The sequence below is a fragment of the Ranitomeya variabilis genome, chromosome 3 (assembly GCF_051348905.1).
Source record: "Ranitomeya variabilis isolate aRanVar5 chromosome 3, aRanVar5.hap1, whole genome shotgun sequence".
Classification (NCBI taxonomy): Eukaryota; Metazoa; Chordata; class Amphibia; order Anura; family Dendrobatidae; genus Ranitomeya; species Ranitomeya variabilis.
This window is the reverse complement of record NC_135234.1, coordinates 375,577,947-375,590,191: the sequence shown is the minus strand read 5'-3', so window position 1 is coordinate 375,590,191 and position 12,245 is coordinate 375,577,947. Positions and strand designations below refer to the sequence as shown.

General features: G+C 47.7%; 31 pseudogenes; all 31 read left to right on the top strand.

Moving 5' to 3' along the window:
* Nucleotides 1-1,305: 1,305 nt before the first annotated feature.
* On the top strand, nucleotides 1,306-1,481 carry LOC143761272 (U2 spliceosomal RNA; annotated as a pseudogene).
* A 177-nt stretch (nucleotides 1,482-1,658) lies between these two features.
* LOC143762220 (U2 spliceosomal RNA) lies at nucleotides 1,659-1,835 on the top strand (annotated as a pseudogene).
* Nucleotides 1,836-2,011: 176 nt separating this feature from the next.
* On the top strand, nucleotides 2,012-2,189 carry LOC143759384 (U2 spliceosomal RNA; annotated as a pseudogene).
* A 175-nt stretch (nucleotides 2,190-2,364) lies between these two features.
* On the top strand, nucleotides 2,365-2,540 carry LOC143760713 (U2 spliceosomal RNA; annotated as a pseudogene).
* A 177-nt stretch (nucleotides 2,541-2,717) lies between these two features.
* LOC143761959 (U2 spliceosomal RNA) lies at nucleotides 2,718-2,893 on the top strand (annotated as a pseudogene).
* A 177-nt stretch (nucleotides 2,894-3,070) lies between these two features.
* Nucleotides 3,071-3,246, top strand: LOC143760290 (U2 spliceosomal RNA; annotated as a pseudogene).
* A 177-nt stretch (nucleotides 3,247-3,423) lies between these two features.
* Nucleotides 3,424-3,599, top strand: LOC143818844 (U2 spliceosomal RNA; annotated as a pseudogene).
* Nucleotides 3,600-3,776: 177 nt separating this feature from the next.
* On the top strand, nucleotides 3,777-3,952 carry LOC143761958 (U2 spliceosomal RNA; annotated as a pseudogene).
* A 177-nt stretch (nucleotides 3,953-4,129) lies between these two features.
* On the top strand, nucleotides 4,130-4,305 carry LOC143759726 (U2 spliceosomal RNA; annotated as a pseudogene).
* Nucleotides 4,306-4,482: 177 nt separating this feature from the next.
* LOC143760289 (U2 spliceosomal RNA) lies at nucleotides 4,483-4,658 on the top strand (annotated as a pseudogene).
* Nucleotides 4,659-4,835: 177 nt separating this feature from the next.
* On the top strand, nucleotides 4,836-5,011 carry LOC143818843 (U2 spliceosomal RNA; annotated as a pseudogene).
* A 177-nt stretch (nucleotides 5,012-5,188) lies between these two features.
* Nucleotides 5,189-5,364, top strand: LOC143761956 (U2 spliceosomal RNA; annotated as a pseudogene).
* A 177-nt stretch (nucleotides 5,365-5,541) lies between these two features.
* Nucleotides 5,542-5,717, top strand: LOC143759715 (U2 spliceosomal RNA; annotated as a pseudogene).
* Nucleotides 5,718-5,894: 177 nt separating this feature from the next.
* On the top strand, nucleotides 5,895-6,070 carry LOC143763411 (U2 spliceosomal RNA; annotated as a pseudogene).
* A 177-nt stretch (nucleotides 6,071-6,247) lies between these two features.
* Nucleotides 6,248-6,423, top strand: LOC143762833 (U2 spliceosomal RNA; annotated as a pseudogene).
* A 177-nt stretch (nucleotides 6,424-6,600) lies between these two features.
* Nucleotides 6,601-6,776, top strand: LOC143761926 (U2 spliceosomal RNA; annotated as a pseudogene).
* A 177-nt stretch (nucleotides 6,777-6,953) lies between these two features.
* On the top strand, nucleotides 6,954-7,129 carry LOC143762071 (U2 spliceosomal RNA; annotated as a pseudogene).
* A 177-nt stretch (nucleotides 7,130-7,306) lies between these two features.
* Nucleotides 7,307-7,482, top strand: LOC143760288 (U2 spliceosomal RNA; annotated as a pseudogene).
* A 177-nt stretch (nucleotides 7,483-7,659) lies between these two features.
* On the top strand, nucleotides 7,660-7,835 carry LOC143760711 (U2 spliceosomal RNA; annotated as a pseudogene).
* Nucleotides 7,836-8,012: 177 nt separating this feature from the next.
* LOC143759438 (U2 spliceosomal RNA) lies at nucleotides 8,013-8,190 on the top strand (annotated as a pseudogene).
* Nucleotides 8,191-8,365: 175 nt separating this feature from the next.
* Nucleotides 8,366-8,541, top strand: LOC143760287 (U2 spliceosomal RNA; annotated as a pseudogene).
* A 177-nt stretch (nucleotides 8,542-8,718) lies between these two features.
* On the top strand, nucleotides 8,719-8,894 carry LOC143818842 (U2 spliceosomal RNA; annotated as a pseudogene).
* A 177-nt stretch (nucleotides 8,895-9,071) lies between these two features.
* LOC143761955 (U2 spliceosomal RNA) lies at nucleotides 9,072-9,247 on the top strand (annotated as a pseudogene).
* Nucleotides 9,248-9,424: 177 nt separating this feature from the next.
* On the top strand, nucleotides 9,425-9,600 carry LOC143760286 (U2 spliceosomal RNA; annotated as a pseudogene).
* Nucleotides 9,601-9,777: 177 nt separating this feature from the next.
* LOC143818841 (U2 spliceosomal RNA) lies at nucleotides 9,778-9,953 on the top strand (annotated as a pseudogene).
* Nucleotides 9,954-10,130: 177 nt separating this feature from the next.
* On the top strand, nucleotides 10,131-10,306 carry LOC143761954 (U2 spliceosomal RNA; annotated as a pseudogene).
* Nucleotides 10,307-10,483: 177 nt separating this feature from the next.
* LOC143759704 (U2 spliceosomal RNA) lies at nucleotides 10,484-10,659 on the top strand (annotated as a pseudogene).
* Nucleotides 10,660-10,836: 177 nt separating this feature from the next.
* Nucleotides 10,837-11,012, top strand: LOC143763399 (U2 spliceosomal RNA; annotated as a pseudogene).
* Nucleotides 11,013-11,189: 177 nt separating this feature from the next.
* Nucleotides 11,190-11,365, top strand: LOC143760864 (U2 spliceosomal RNA; annotated as a pseudogene).
* Nucleotides 11,366-11,542: 177 nt separating this feature from the next.
* LOC143761925 (U2 spliceosomal RNA) lies at nucleotides 11,543-11,718 on the top strand (annotated as a pseudogene).
* A 177-nt stretch (nucleotides 11,719-11,895) lies between these two features.
* On the top strand, nucleotides 11,896-12,071 carry LOC143762070 (U2 spliceosomal RNA; annotated as a pseudogene).
* The last annotated feature ends 174 nt before the right edge of the window (nucleotides 12,072-12,245 follow it).

The window sequence follows — 12,245 nt, the reverse complement described above, 5'->3', positions numbered from 1 at the left end:
AGGCCTTTTCTGCCTGAATCTCAAGATTGGGTTCCTCATAAAGCAAACCGAGCGCCAGAAAAAACGCATCAATATCAGCCAATGCCGGATCTCCTGGCGCCAGCGAAAACGCCCAATCCCGAGGGTCGCCCCGTAAGAACGAAATAACAATTTTTACTTGCTGAGCAGCGTCTCCAGATGAACAGGGTCTCAGGGACAAAAACAATTTACAATTATTCACGAAATTCCTAAACTTAAACCTGTCTCCGGAAAACAGTTCAGGAATCGGTATTTTAGGTTCTGACCTAGGATTTCTGATAACATAGTCTTGTATGCCCTGCACACGAGTAGCCAGCTGGTCCACACTTGTAATCAAGGTCTGGACATTCATGTCTGCAGCAAGCATAGCCACTCTGAGGTAAAGGGGAAGAAGGAAAAAAAAAACAAAACTCAGAATCTTCTTTCTTATAATCCCTCTTCTGCAATGCATTAAACATTTAATACTGGCCTGGCAAACTGTTATGACCCCAATGGCGAGGGTCTCAGAGGAACGTGGAAGTCTGCAGAATACAAAAAACCAGCTCATAGGGCAGTGGTAACTGGGTTGACCATATATCTACTCCTAACGCCAACACTAGAAGTAGCCGGGGATCATTCCTACGATGATTCTAGATGACACGCTCCAGCCGGAGAATCTAACTACCCCTAGTAAAGGAAAAACAAAGACCTTTCTTGCCTCCAGAGAAGGGAACCCCAAAGCTGGATAGAAGCCCCCCCCACAAATAATAACGGTGAGGTAAGAGGAAATGACAAACACAGAAATGAACCAGGTTTAGCACAGAGAGGCCCGCTTACTGATAGCAGAATAAAGAAAGGTAACTTATATGGTCAACAAAAACCCTATCAAAATCCACACTGGAAATTCAAGAACCCCCGAACCGTCTAACGGTCCGGGGGGAGAACACCAGCCCCCTAGAGCTTCCAGCAAAGATCAGGATATAGATTTGGAACAAGCTGGACAAAAATACAAAACCAAAACAAAAAGCAAAAAGCAAAAAGGCAGACTTAGCTGATATAACTGGAACCAGGATCAGTAGACAAGAGCACAGCAGACTAGCTCTGATAACTACGTTGCCAGGCATTGAACTGAAGGTCCAGGGAGCTTAAATAGCAACACCCCTAACTAACGACCCAGGTGCGGATAAAAGGAATGACAGAAAAACCAGAGTCAAAAAACTAGTAACCACTAGAGGGAGCAAAAAGCAAATTCACAACAGTTTCGGTTGTAGGCCTTGGTGCGGCCCAAGTGGCAAACCATTTCTGATCATCGCTTCTCGGCCAAATGGCTCAAGATCAAGCGTAGTGTCTGTTCTTATCTGATACGTCCCCTATTTGGGGACCATATATTAAATAGATTTTTGGAATAGGGAGCTGGAAATGGAGCTTGCTTTGTCGCATGGAACCTTCACGTGCTGTCACAATGGGGATGGAGGGTGTGGTTATGCAGATTCAAAATGCGTTGTGCACAGCTTGAACACACGCACACCGCAGAACTGTCATCTACAGAGCTTCCAGAGTTTCTGGAAAATGTCTTCCCTGCGGCAATCTTTTGCTATGTCTCCACAGTGGGTTTCGGTTGTAGGCCTTGGTGCGGCCCAAGTGGCAAACCATTTCTGATCATCGCTTCTCGGCCAAATGGCTCAAGATCAAGCGTAGTGTCTGTTCTTATCTGATACGTACCCTATTTGGGGACCATATATTAAATAGATTTTTGGAATAGGGAACTGGAAATGGAGCTTGCTTTGTCGCACGGAACCTTCACTTGCTGTCACAATGGGGATGGAGGGTGTGGTTATGCAGATTCAAAACGCGTTGTGCACAGCTTGAACACACGCACACCGCAGAACTGTCATCTACAGAACTTCCAGAGTTTCTGGAAAATGTCTTCCCTGCGGCAATCTTTTGCTATGTCTCAACAGTGGGTTTCGGTTGTAGGCCTTGGTGCGGCCCAAATGGCACACCATTTCTGATCATCGCTTCTCGGCCAAATGGCTCAAGATCAAGCGTAGTGTCTGTTCTTATCTGATACGTCCCCTATTTGGGGACCATATATTAAATGGATTTTTGGAATAGGGAGCTGGAAATGGAGCTTGCTTTGTCGCACGGAACCTTCACGTGCTGTCACAATGGGGATGGAGGGTGTGATTATGCAGATTCAAAACGCGTTGTGCACAGCTTGAACACACGCACACCGCAGAACTGTCATCGACAAAGCTTCCAGAGTTTCTGGAAAATGTCTTCCCTGCGGCAATCTTTTGCTATGTCTCCACAGTGGGTTTCGGTTGTAGGCCTTGGTGCGGCCCAAGTGGCAAACCATTTCTGATCATCGTTTCTCGGCCAAATGGCTCAAGATCAAGCGTAGTGTCTGTTCTTATCTGATACGTCCCCTATTTGGGGACCATATATTAAATAGATTTTTGGAATAGGGAGCTGGAAATGGAGCTTGCTTTGTCGCACGGAACCTTCACGTGCTGTCACAATGGGGATGGAGGGTGTGGTTATGCAGATTCAAAACGCGTTGTGCACAGCTTGAACACACGCACACCGCAGAACTGTCATCGACAGAGCTTCCAGAGTTTCTGGAAAATGTCTTCCCTGCGGCAATCTTTTGCTATGTCTCCACAGTGGGTTTCGGTTGTAGGCCTTGGTGCGGCCCAAGTGGCAAACCATTTCTGATCATCGCTTCTTGGCCAAATGGCTCAAGATCAAGCGTAGTGTCTGCTCTTATCTGATATGTCCCCTATTTGGGGACCATATATTAAATAGATTTTTGGAATAGGGAGCTGGAAATGGAGCTTGCTTTGTCGCACGGAACCTTCACGTGCTGTCACAATGGGGATGGAGGGTGTGGTTATGCAGATTCAAAACGCGTTGTGCACAGCTTGAACACACGCACACCGCAGAACTATCATCTACAGAACTTCCAGAGTTTCTGGAAAATGTCTTCCCTGCGGCAATCTTTTGCTATGTCTCCACAGTGGGTTTCGGTTGTAGGCCTTGGTGCGGCCCAAGTGGCAAACCATTTCTGATCATCGCTTCTCGGCCAAATGGCTCAAGATCAAGCGTAGTGTCTGTTCTTATCTGATACGTCCCCTATTTGGGGACCATATATTAAATAGATTTTTGGAATAGGGAGTTGGAAATGGAGCTTGCTTTGTCGCACGGAACCTTCACGTGCTGTCACAATGGGGATGGAGGGTGTGGTTATGCAGATTCAAAACGCGTTGTGCACAGCTTGAACACACGCACACCGCAGAACTATCATCTACAGAACTTCCAGAGTTTCTGGAAAATGTCTTCCCTGCGGCAATCTTTTGCTATGTCTCCACAGTGGGTTTCGGTTGTAGGCCTTGGTGCGGCCCAAGTGGCAAACCATTTCTGATCATCGCTTCTCGGCCAAATGGCTCAAGATCAAGCGTAGTGTCTGTTCTTATCTGATACGTCCCCTATTTGGGGACCATATATTAAATAGATTTTTGGAATAGGGAGCTGGAAATGGAGCTTGCTTTGTCGCACGGAACCTTCATGTGCTGTCACAATGGGGATGGAGGGTGTGGTTATGCAGATTCAAAACGCGTTGTGCACAGCTTGAACACACGCACACCGCAGAACTGTCATCGACAGAGCTACCAGAGTTTCTGGAAAATGTCTTCCCTGCGGCAATCTTTTGCTATGTCTCCACAGTGGGTTTCGGTTGTAGGCCTTGGTGCGGCCCAAGTGGCAAACCATTTCTGATCATCGCTTCTTGGCCAAATGGCTCAAGATCAAGCGTAGTGTCTGCTCTTATCTGATATGTCCCCTATTTGGGGACCATATATTAAATAGATTTTTGGAATAGGGAGCTGGAAATGGAGCTTGCTTTGTCGCACGGAACCTTCACGTGCTGTCACAATGGGGATGGAGGGTGTGGTTATGCAGATTCAAAACACGTTGTGCACAGCTTGAACACACGCACACCGCAGAACTATCATCTACAGAACTTCCAGAGTTTCTGGAAAATGTCTTCCCTGCGGCAATCTTTTGCTATGTCTCCACAGTGGGTTTCGGTTGTAGGCCTTGGTGTGGCCCAAGTGGCAAACCATTTCTGATCATCGCTTCTCGGCCAAATGGCTCAAGATCAAGTGTAGTGTCTGTTCTTATCTGATACGTCCCCTATTTGGGGACCATATATTAAATAGATTTTTGGAATAGGGAGCTGGAAATGGAGCTTGCTTTGCCGCACGGAACCTTCACGTGCTGTCACAATGGGGATGGAGGGTGTGGTTATGCAGATTCAAAACGCGTTGTGCACAGCTTGAACACACGCACACCGCAGAACTATCATCTACAGAACTTCCAGAGTTTCTGGAAAATGTCTTCCCTGCGGCAATCTTTTGCTATGTCTCCACAGTGGGTTTCGGTTGTAGGCCTTGGTGCGGCCCAAGTGGCAAACCATTTCTGATCATCGCTTCTCGGCCAAATGGCTCAAGATCAAGCGTAGTGTCTGTTCTTATCTGATACGTCCCCTATTTGGGGACCATATATTAAATAGATTTTTGGAATAGGGAGTTGGAAATGGAGCTTGCTTTGTCGCACGGAACCTTCACGTGCTGTCACAATGGGGATGGAGGGTGTGGTTATGCAGATTCAAAACGCGTTGTGCACAGCTTGAACACACGCACACCGCAGAACTATCATCTACAGAACTTCCAGAGTTTCTGGAAAATGTCTTCCCTGCGGCAATCTTTTGCTATGTCTCCACAGTGGGTTTCGGTTGTAGGCCTTGGTGCGGCCCAAGTGGCAAACCATTTCTGATCATCGCTTCTCGGCCAAATGGCTCAAGATCAAGCGTAGTGTCTGTTCTTATCTGATACGTCCCCTATTTGGGGACCATATATTAAATAGATTTTTGGAATAGGGAGCTGGAAATGGAGCTTGCTTTGTCGCACGGAACCTTCATGTGCTGTCACAATGGGGATGGAGGGTGTGGTTATGCAGATTCAAAACGCGTTGTGCACAGCTTGAACACACGCACACCGCAGAACTGTCATCGACAGAGCTACCAGAGTTTCTGGAAAATGTCTTCCCTGCGGCAATCTTTTGCTATGTCTCCACAGTGGGTTTCGGTTGTAGGCCTTGGTGCGGCCCAAGTGGCAAACCATTTCTGATCATCGCTTCTTGGCCAAATGGCTCAAGATCAAGCGTAGTGTCTGCTCTTATCTGATATGTCCCCTATTTGGGGACCATATATTAAATAGATTTTTGGAATAGGGAGCTGGAAATGGAGCTTGCTTTGTCGCACGGAACCTTCACGTGCTGTCACAATGGGGATGGAGGGTGTGGTTATGCAGATTCAAAACACGTTGTGCACAGCTTGAACACACGCACACCGCAGAACTATCATCTACAGAACTTCCAGAGTTTCTGGAAAATGTCTTCCCTGCGGCAATCTTTTGCTATGTCTCCACAGTGGGTTTCGGTTGTAGGCCTTGGTGTGGCCCAAGTGGCAAACCATTTCTGATCATCGCTTCTCGGCCAAATGGCTCAAGATCAAGTGTAGTGTCTGTTCTTATCTGATACGTCCCCTATTTGGGGACCATATATTAAATAGATTTTTGGAATAGGGAGCTGGAAATGGAGCTTGCTTTGCCGCACGGAACCTTCACGTGCTGTCACAATGGGGATGGAGGGTGTGGTTATGCAGATTCAAAACGCGTTGTGCACAGCTTGAACACACGCACACCGCAGAACTGTCATCTACAGAGCTTCCAGAGTTTCTGGAAAATGTCTTCCCTGCGGCAATCTTTTGCTATGTCTCCACAGTGGGTTTCGGTTGTAGGCCTTGGTGTGGCCCAAGTGACAAACCATTTCTGATCATCGCTTCTCGGCCAAATGGCTCAAGATCAAGCGTAGTGTCTGTTCTTATCTGATACGTCCCCTATTTGGGGACCATATATTAAATGGATTTTTGGAATAGGGAGCTGGAAATGGAGCTTGCTTCGTCGCACGGAACCTTCACGTGCTGTCACAATGGGGATGGAGGGTGTGGTTATGCAGATTCAAAACGCGTTGTGCACAGCTTGAACACACGCACACCACAGAACTGTCATCGACAGAGCTTCCAGAGTTTCTGGAAAATGTCTTCCCTGCGGCAATCTTTTGCTATGTCTCCACAGTGGGTTTCGGTTGTAGGCCTTGGTGCGGCCCAAGTGGCAAACCATTTCTGATCATCGCTTCTCGGCCAAATGGCTCAAGATCAAGCGTAGTGTCTGTTCTTAACTGATACGTCCCCTATTTGGGGACCATATATTAAATGGATTTTTGGAATAGGGAGCTGGAAATGGAGCTTGCTTTGTCACACGGAACCTTCACGTGCTGTCACAATGGGGATGGAGGGTGTGGTTATGCAGATTCGAAACGCTTTGTGCACAGCTTGAACACACGCACACCGCAGAACTGTCATCTACAGAGCTTCCAGAGTTTCTGGAAAATGTCTTCCCTGCGGCAATCTTTTGCTAAGTCTCCACAGTGGGTTTCGGTTGTAGGCCTTGGTGCGGCCCAAGTGGCAAACCATTTCTGATCATCGCTTCTCGGCCAAATGGCTCAAGATCAAGCGTAGAGTCTGTTCTTATCTGATACGTCCCCTATTTGGGGACCATATATTAAATGGATTTTTGGAATAGGATGCTGGAAATGGAGCTTGCTTTGTCGCACGGAACCTTCACGTGCTGTCACAATGGGGATGGAGGGTGTGGTTATGCAGATTCAAAACGCGTTGTACACAGCTTGAACACACGCACACCGCAGAACTGTCATCTACAGAGCTTCCAGAGTTTCTGGAAAATGTCTTCCCTGCGGCAATCTTTTGCTATGTCTCCACAGTGGGTTTCGGTTGTAGGCCTTGGTGCGGCCCAAATGGCAAACCATTTCTGATCATCGCTTCTCGGCCAAATGGCTCAAGATCAAGCGTAGAGTCTGTTCTTATCTGATACGTCCCCTATTTGGGGACCATATATTAAATGGATTTTTGGAATAGGGAGCTGGCAATGGAGCTTGCTTTGTCGCACGGAACCTTCACGTGCTGTCACAATGGGGATGGAGGGTGTGGTTATGCAGATTCAAAACGCGTTGTGCACAGCTTGAACACATGCACACCGCAGAACTGTCATCTACAGAGCTTCCAGAGTTTCTGGAAAATGTCTTCCCTGCGGCAATCTTTTGCTATGTCTCCACAGTGGGTTTCGGTTGTAGGCCTTGGTGCGGCCCAAGTGGCAAACCATTTCTGATCATCGCTTCTCGGCCAAATGGCTCAAGATCAAGCGTAGTGTCTGTTCTTATCTGATACGTCCCCTATTTGGGGACCATATATTAAATAGATTTTTGGAATAGGGAGTTGGAAATGGAGCTTGCTTTGTCGCACGGAACCTTCACGTGCTGTCACAATGGGGATGGAGGGTGTGGTTATGCAGATTCAAAACGCGTTGTGCACAGCTTGAACACACGCACACCGCAGAACTATCATCTACAGAACTTCCAGAGTTTCTGGAAAATGTCTTCCCTGCGGCAATCTTTTGCTATGTCTCCACAGTGGGTTTCGGTTGTAGGCCTTGGTGCGGCCCAAGTGGCAAACCATTTCTGATCATCGTTTCTCGGCCAAATGGCTCAAGATCAAGCGTAGTGTCTGTTCTTATCTGATACGTCCCCTATTTGGGGACCATATATTAAATAGATTTTTGGAATAGGGAGCTGGAAATGGAGCTTGCTTTGTCGCACGGAACCTTCACGTGCTGTCACAATGGGGATGGAGGGTGTGGTTATGCAGATTCAAAATGCGTTGTCCACAGCTTGAACACACGCACACCGCAGAACTGTCATCTACAGAGCTTCCAGGGTTTCTGGAAAATGTCTTCCCTGCGGCAATCTTTTGCTATGTCGCCACAGTGGGTTACGGTTGTAGGCCTTGGTGAGGCCTAAGTGGCAAACCATTTCTGATCATCGCTTCTCGGCCAAATGGCTCAAGATCAAGCGTAGTGTCTGTTCTTATCTGATACGTCCCCTATTTGGGGACCATATATTAAATGGATTTTTGGAATACGGAGCTGGAAATGGAGCTTGCTTCGTCGGACGGAACCTTCACATGCTGTCACAATGGGGATGGAGGGTGTGGTTATGCAGATTCAAAACGCGTTGTGCACAGCTTGAACACACGCACACCGCAGAACTGTCATCGACAGAGCTTCCAGAGTTTCTGGAAAATGTCTTCCCTGCGGCAATCTTTTGCTATGTCTCCACAGTGGGTTTCGGTTGTAGGCCTTGGTGCGGCCCAAGTGGCAAACCATTTCTGATCATCGCTTCTCGGCCAAATGGCTCAAGATCAAGCGTAGTGTCTGTTCTTATCTGATACGTCCCCTATTTGGGGACCATATATTAAATAGATTTTTGGAATAGGGAGTTGGAAATGGAGCTTGCTTTGTCGCACGGAACCTTCACGTGCTGTCACAATGGGGATGGAGGGTGTGGTTATGCAGATTCAAAACGCGTTGTGCACAGCTTGAACACACGCACACCGCAGAACTATCATCTACAGAACTTCCAGAGTTTCTGGAAAATGTCTTCCCTGCGGCAATCTTTTGCTATGTCTCCACAGTGGGTTTCGGTTGTAGGCCTTGGTGCGGCCCAAGTGGCAAACCATTTCTGATCATCGCTTCTCGGCCAAATGGCTCAAGATCAAGCGTAGTGTCTGTTCTTATCTGATACGTCCCCTATTTGGGGACCATATATTAAATAGATTTTTGGAATAGGGAGCTGGAAATGGAGCTTGCTTTGTCGCACGGAACCTTCATGTGCTGTCACAATGGGGATGGAGGGTGTGGTTATGCAGATTCAAAACGCGTTGTGCACAGCTTGAACACACGCACACCGCAGAACTGTCATCGACAGAGCTTCCAGAGTTTCTGGAAAATGTCTTCCCTGCGGCAATCTTTTGCTATGTCTCCACAGTGGGTTTCGGTTGTAGGCCTTGGTGCGGCCCAAGTGGCAAACCATTTCTGATCATCGCTTCTTGGCCAAATGGCTCAAGATCAAGCGTAGTGTCTGCTCTTATCTGATATGTCCCCTATTTGGGGACCATATATTAAATAGATTTTTGGAATAGGGAGCTGGAAATGGAGCTTGCTTTGTCGCACGGAACCTTCACGTGCTGTCACAATGGGGATGGAGGGTGTGGTTATGCAGATTCAAAACGCGTTGTGCACAGCTTGAACACACGCACACCGCAGAACTATCATCTACAGAACTTCCAGAGTTTCTGGAAAATGTCTTCCCTGCGGCAATCTTTTGCTATGTCTCCACAGTGGGTTTCGGTTGTAGGCCTTGGTGCGGCCCAAGTGGCAAACCATTTCTGATCATCGCTTCTCGGCCAAATGGCTCAAGATCAAGCGTAGTGTCTGTTCTTATCTGATACGTCCCCTATTTGGGGACCATATATTAAATAGATTTTTGGAATAGGGAGTTGGAAATGGAGCTTGCTTTGTCGCACGGAACCTTCACGTGCTGTCACAATGGGGATGGAGGGTGTGGTTATGCAGATTCAAAACGCGTTGTGCACAGCTTGAACACACGCACACCGCAGAACTATCATCTACAGAACTTCCAGAGTTTCTGGAAAATGTCTTCCCTGCGGCAATCTTTTGCTATGTCTCCACAGTGGGTTTCGGTTGTAGGCCTTGGTGCGGCCCAAGTGGCAAACCATTTCTGATCATCGCTTCTCGGCCAAATGGCTCAAGATCAAGCGTAGTGTCTGTTCTTATCTGATACGTCCCCTATTTGGGGACCATATATTAAATAGATTTTTGGAATAGGGAGCTGGAAATGGAGCTTGCTTTGTCGCACGGAACCTTCATGTGCTGTCACAATGGGGATGGAGGGTGTGGTTATGCAGATTCAAAACGCGTTGTGCACAGCTTGAACACACGCACACCGCAGAACTGTCATCGACAGAGCTACCAGAGTTTCTGGAAAATGTCTTCCCTGCGGCAATCTTTTGCTATGTCTCCACAGTGGGTTTCGGTTGTAGGCCTTGGTGCGGCCCAAGTGGCAAACCATTTCTGATCATCGCTTCTTGGCCAAATGGCTCAAGATCAAGCGTAGTGTCTGCTCTTATCTGATATGTCCCCTATTTGGGGACCATATATTAAATAGATTTTTGGAATAGGGAGCTGGAAATGGAGCTTGCTTTGTCGCACGGAACCTTCACGTGCTGTCACAATGGGGATGGAGGGTGTGGTTATGCAGATTCAAAACACGTTGTGCACAGCTTGAACACACGCACACCGCAGAACTATCATCTACAGAACTTCCAGAGTTTCTGGAAAATGTCTTCCCTGCGGCAATCTTTTGCTATGTCTCCACAGTGGGTTTCGGTTGTAGGCCTTGGTGTGGCCCAAGTGGCAAACCATTTCTGATCATCGCTTCTCGGCCAAATGGCTCAAGATCAAGTGTAGTGTCTGTTCTTATCTGATACGTCCCCTATTTGGGGACCATATATTAAATAGATTTTTGGAATAGGGAGCTGGAAATGGAGCTTGCTTTGCCGCACGGAACCTTCACGTGCTGTCACAATGGGGATGGAGGGTGTGGTTATGCAGATTCAAAACGCGTTGTGCACAGCTTGAACACACGCACACCGCAGAACTGTCATCTACAGAGCTTCCAGAGTTTCTGGAAAATGTCTTCCCTGCGGCAATCTTTTGCTATGTCTCCACAGTGGGTTTCGGTTGTAGGCCTTGGTGTGGCCCAAGTGACAAACCATTTCTGATCATCGCTTCTCGGCCAAATGGCTCAAGATCAAGCGTAGTGTCTGTTCTTATCTGATACGTCCCCTATTTGGGGACCATATATTAAATGGATTTTTGGAATAGGGAGCTGGAAATGGAGCTTGCTTCGTCGCACGGAACCTTCACGTGCTGTCACAATGGGGATGGAGGGTGTGGTTATGCAGATTCAAAACGCGTTGTGCACAGCTTGAACACACGCACACCACAGAACTGTCATCGACAGAGCTTCCAGAGTTTCTGGAAAATGTCTTCCCTGCGGCAATCTTTTGCTATGTCTCCACAGTGGGTTTCGGTTGTAGGCCTTGGTGCGGCCCAAGTGGCAAACCATTTCTGATCATCGCTTCTCGGCCAAATGGCTCAAGATCAAGCGTAGTGTCTGTTCTTATCTGATACGTCCCCTATTTGGGGACCATATATTAAATGGATTTTTGGAATAGGGAGCTGGAAATGGAGCTTGCTTTGTCACACGGAACCTTCACGTGCTGTCACAATGGGGATGGAGGGTGTGGTTATGCAGATTCGAAACGCTTTGTGCACAGCTTGAACACACGCACACCGCAGAACTGTCATCTACAGAGCTTCCAGAGTTTCTGGAAAATGTCTTCCCTGCGGCAATCTTTTGCTAAGTCTCCACAGTGGGTTTCGGTTGTAGGCCTTGGTGCGGCCCAAGTGGCAAACCATTTCTGATCATCGCTTCTCGGCCAAATGGCTCAAGATCAAGCGTAGAGTCTGTTCTTATCTGATACGTCCCCTATTTGGGGACCATATATTAAATGGATTTTTGGAATAGGATGCTGGAAATGGAGCTTGCTTTGTCGCACGGAACCTTCACGTGCTGTCACAATGGGGATGGAGGGTGTGGTTATGCAGATTCAAAACGCGTTGTACACAGCTTGAACACACGCACACCGCAGAACTGTCATCTACAGAGCTTCCAGAGTTTCTGGAAAATGTCTTCCCTGCGGCAATCTTTTGCTATGTCTCCACAGTGGGTTTCGGTTGTAGGCCTTGGTGCGGCCCAAATGGCAAACCATTTCTGATCATCGCTTCTCGGCCAAATGGCTCAAGATCAAGCGTAGAGTCTGTTCTTATCTGATACGTCCCCTATTTGGGGACCATATATTAAATGGATTTTTGGAATAGGGAGCTGGCAATGGAGCTTGCTTTGTCGCACGGAACCTTCACGTGCTGTCACAATGGGGATGGAGGGTGTGGTTATGCAGATTCAAAACGCGTTGTGCACAGCTTGAACACATGCACACCGCAGAACTGTCATCTACAGAGCTTCCAGAGTTTCTGGAAAATGTCTTCCCTGCGGCAATCTTTTGCTATGTCTCCACAGTGGGTTTCGGTTGTAGGCCTTGGTGCGGCCCAAGTGGCAAACCATTTCTG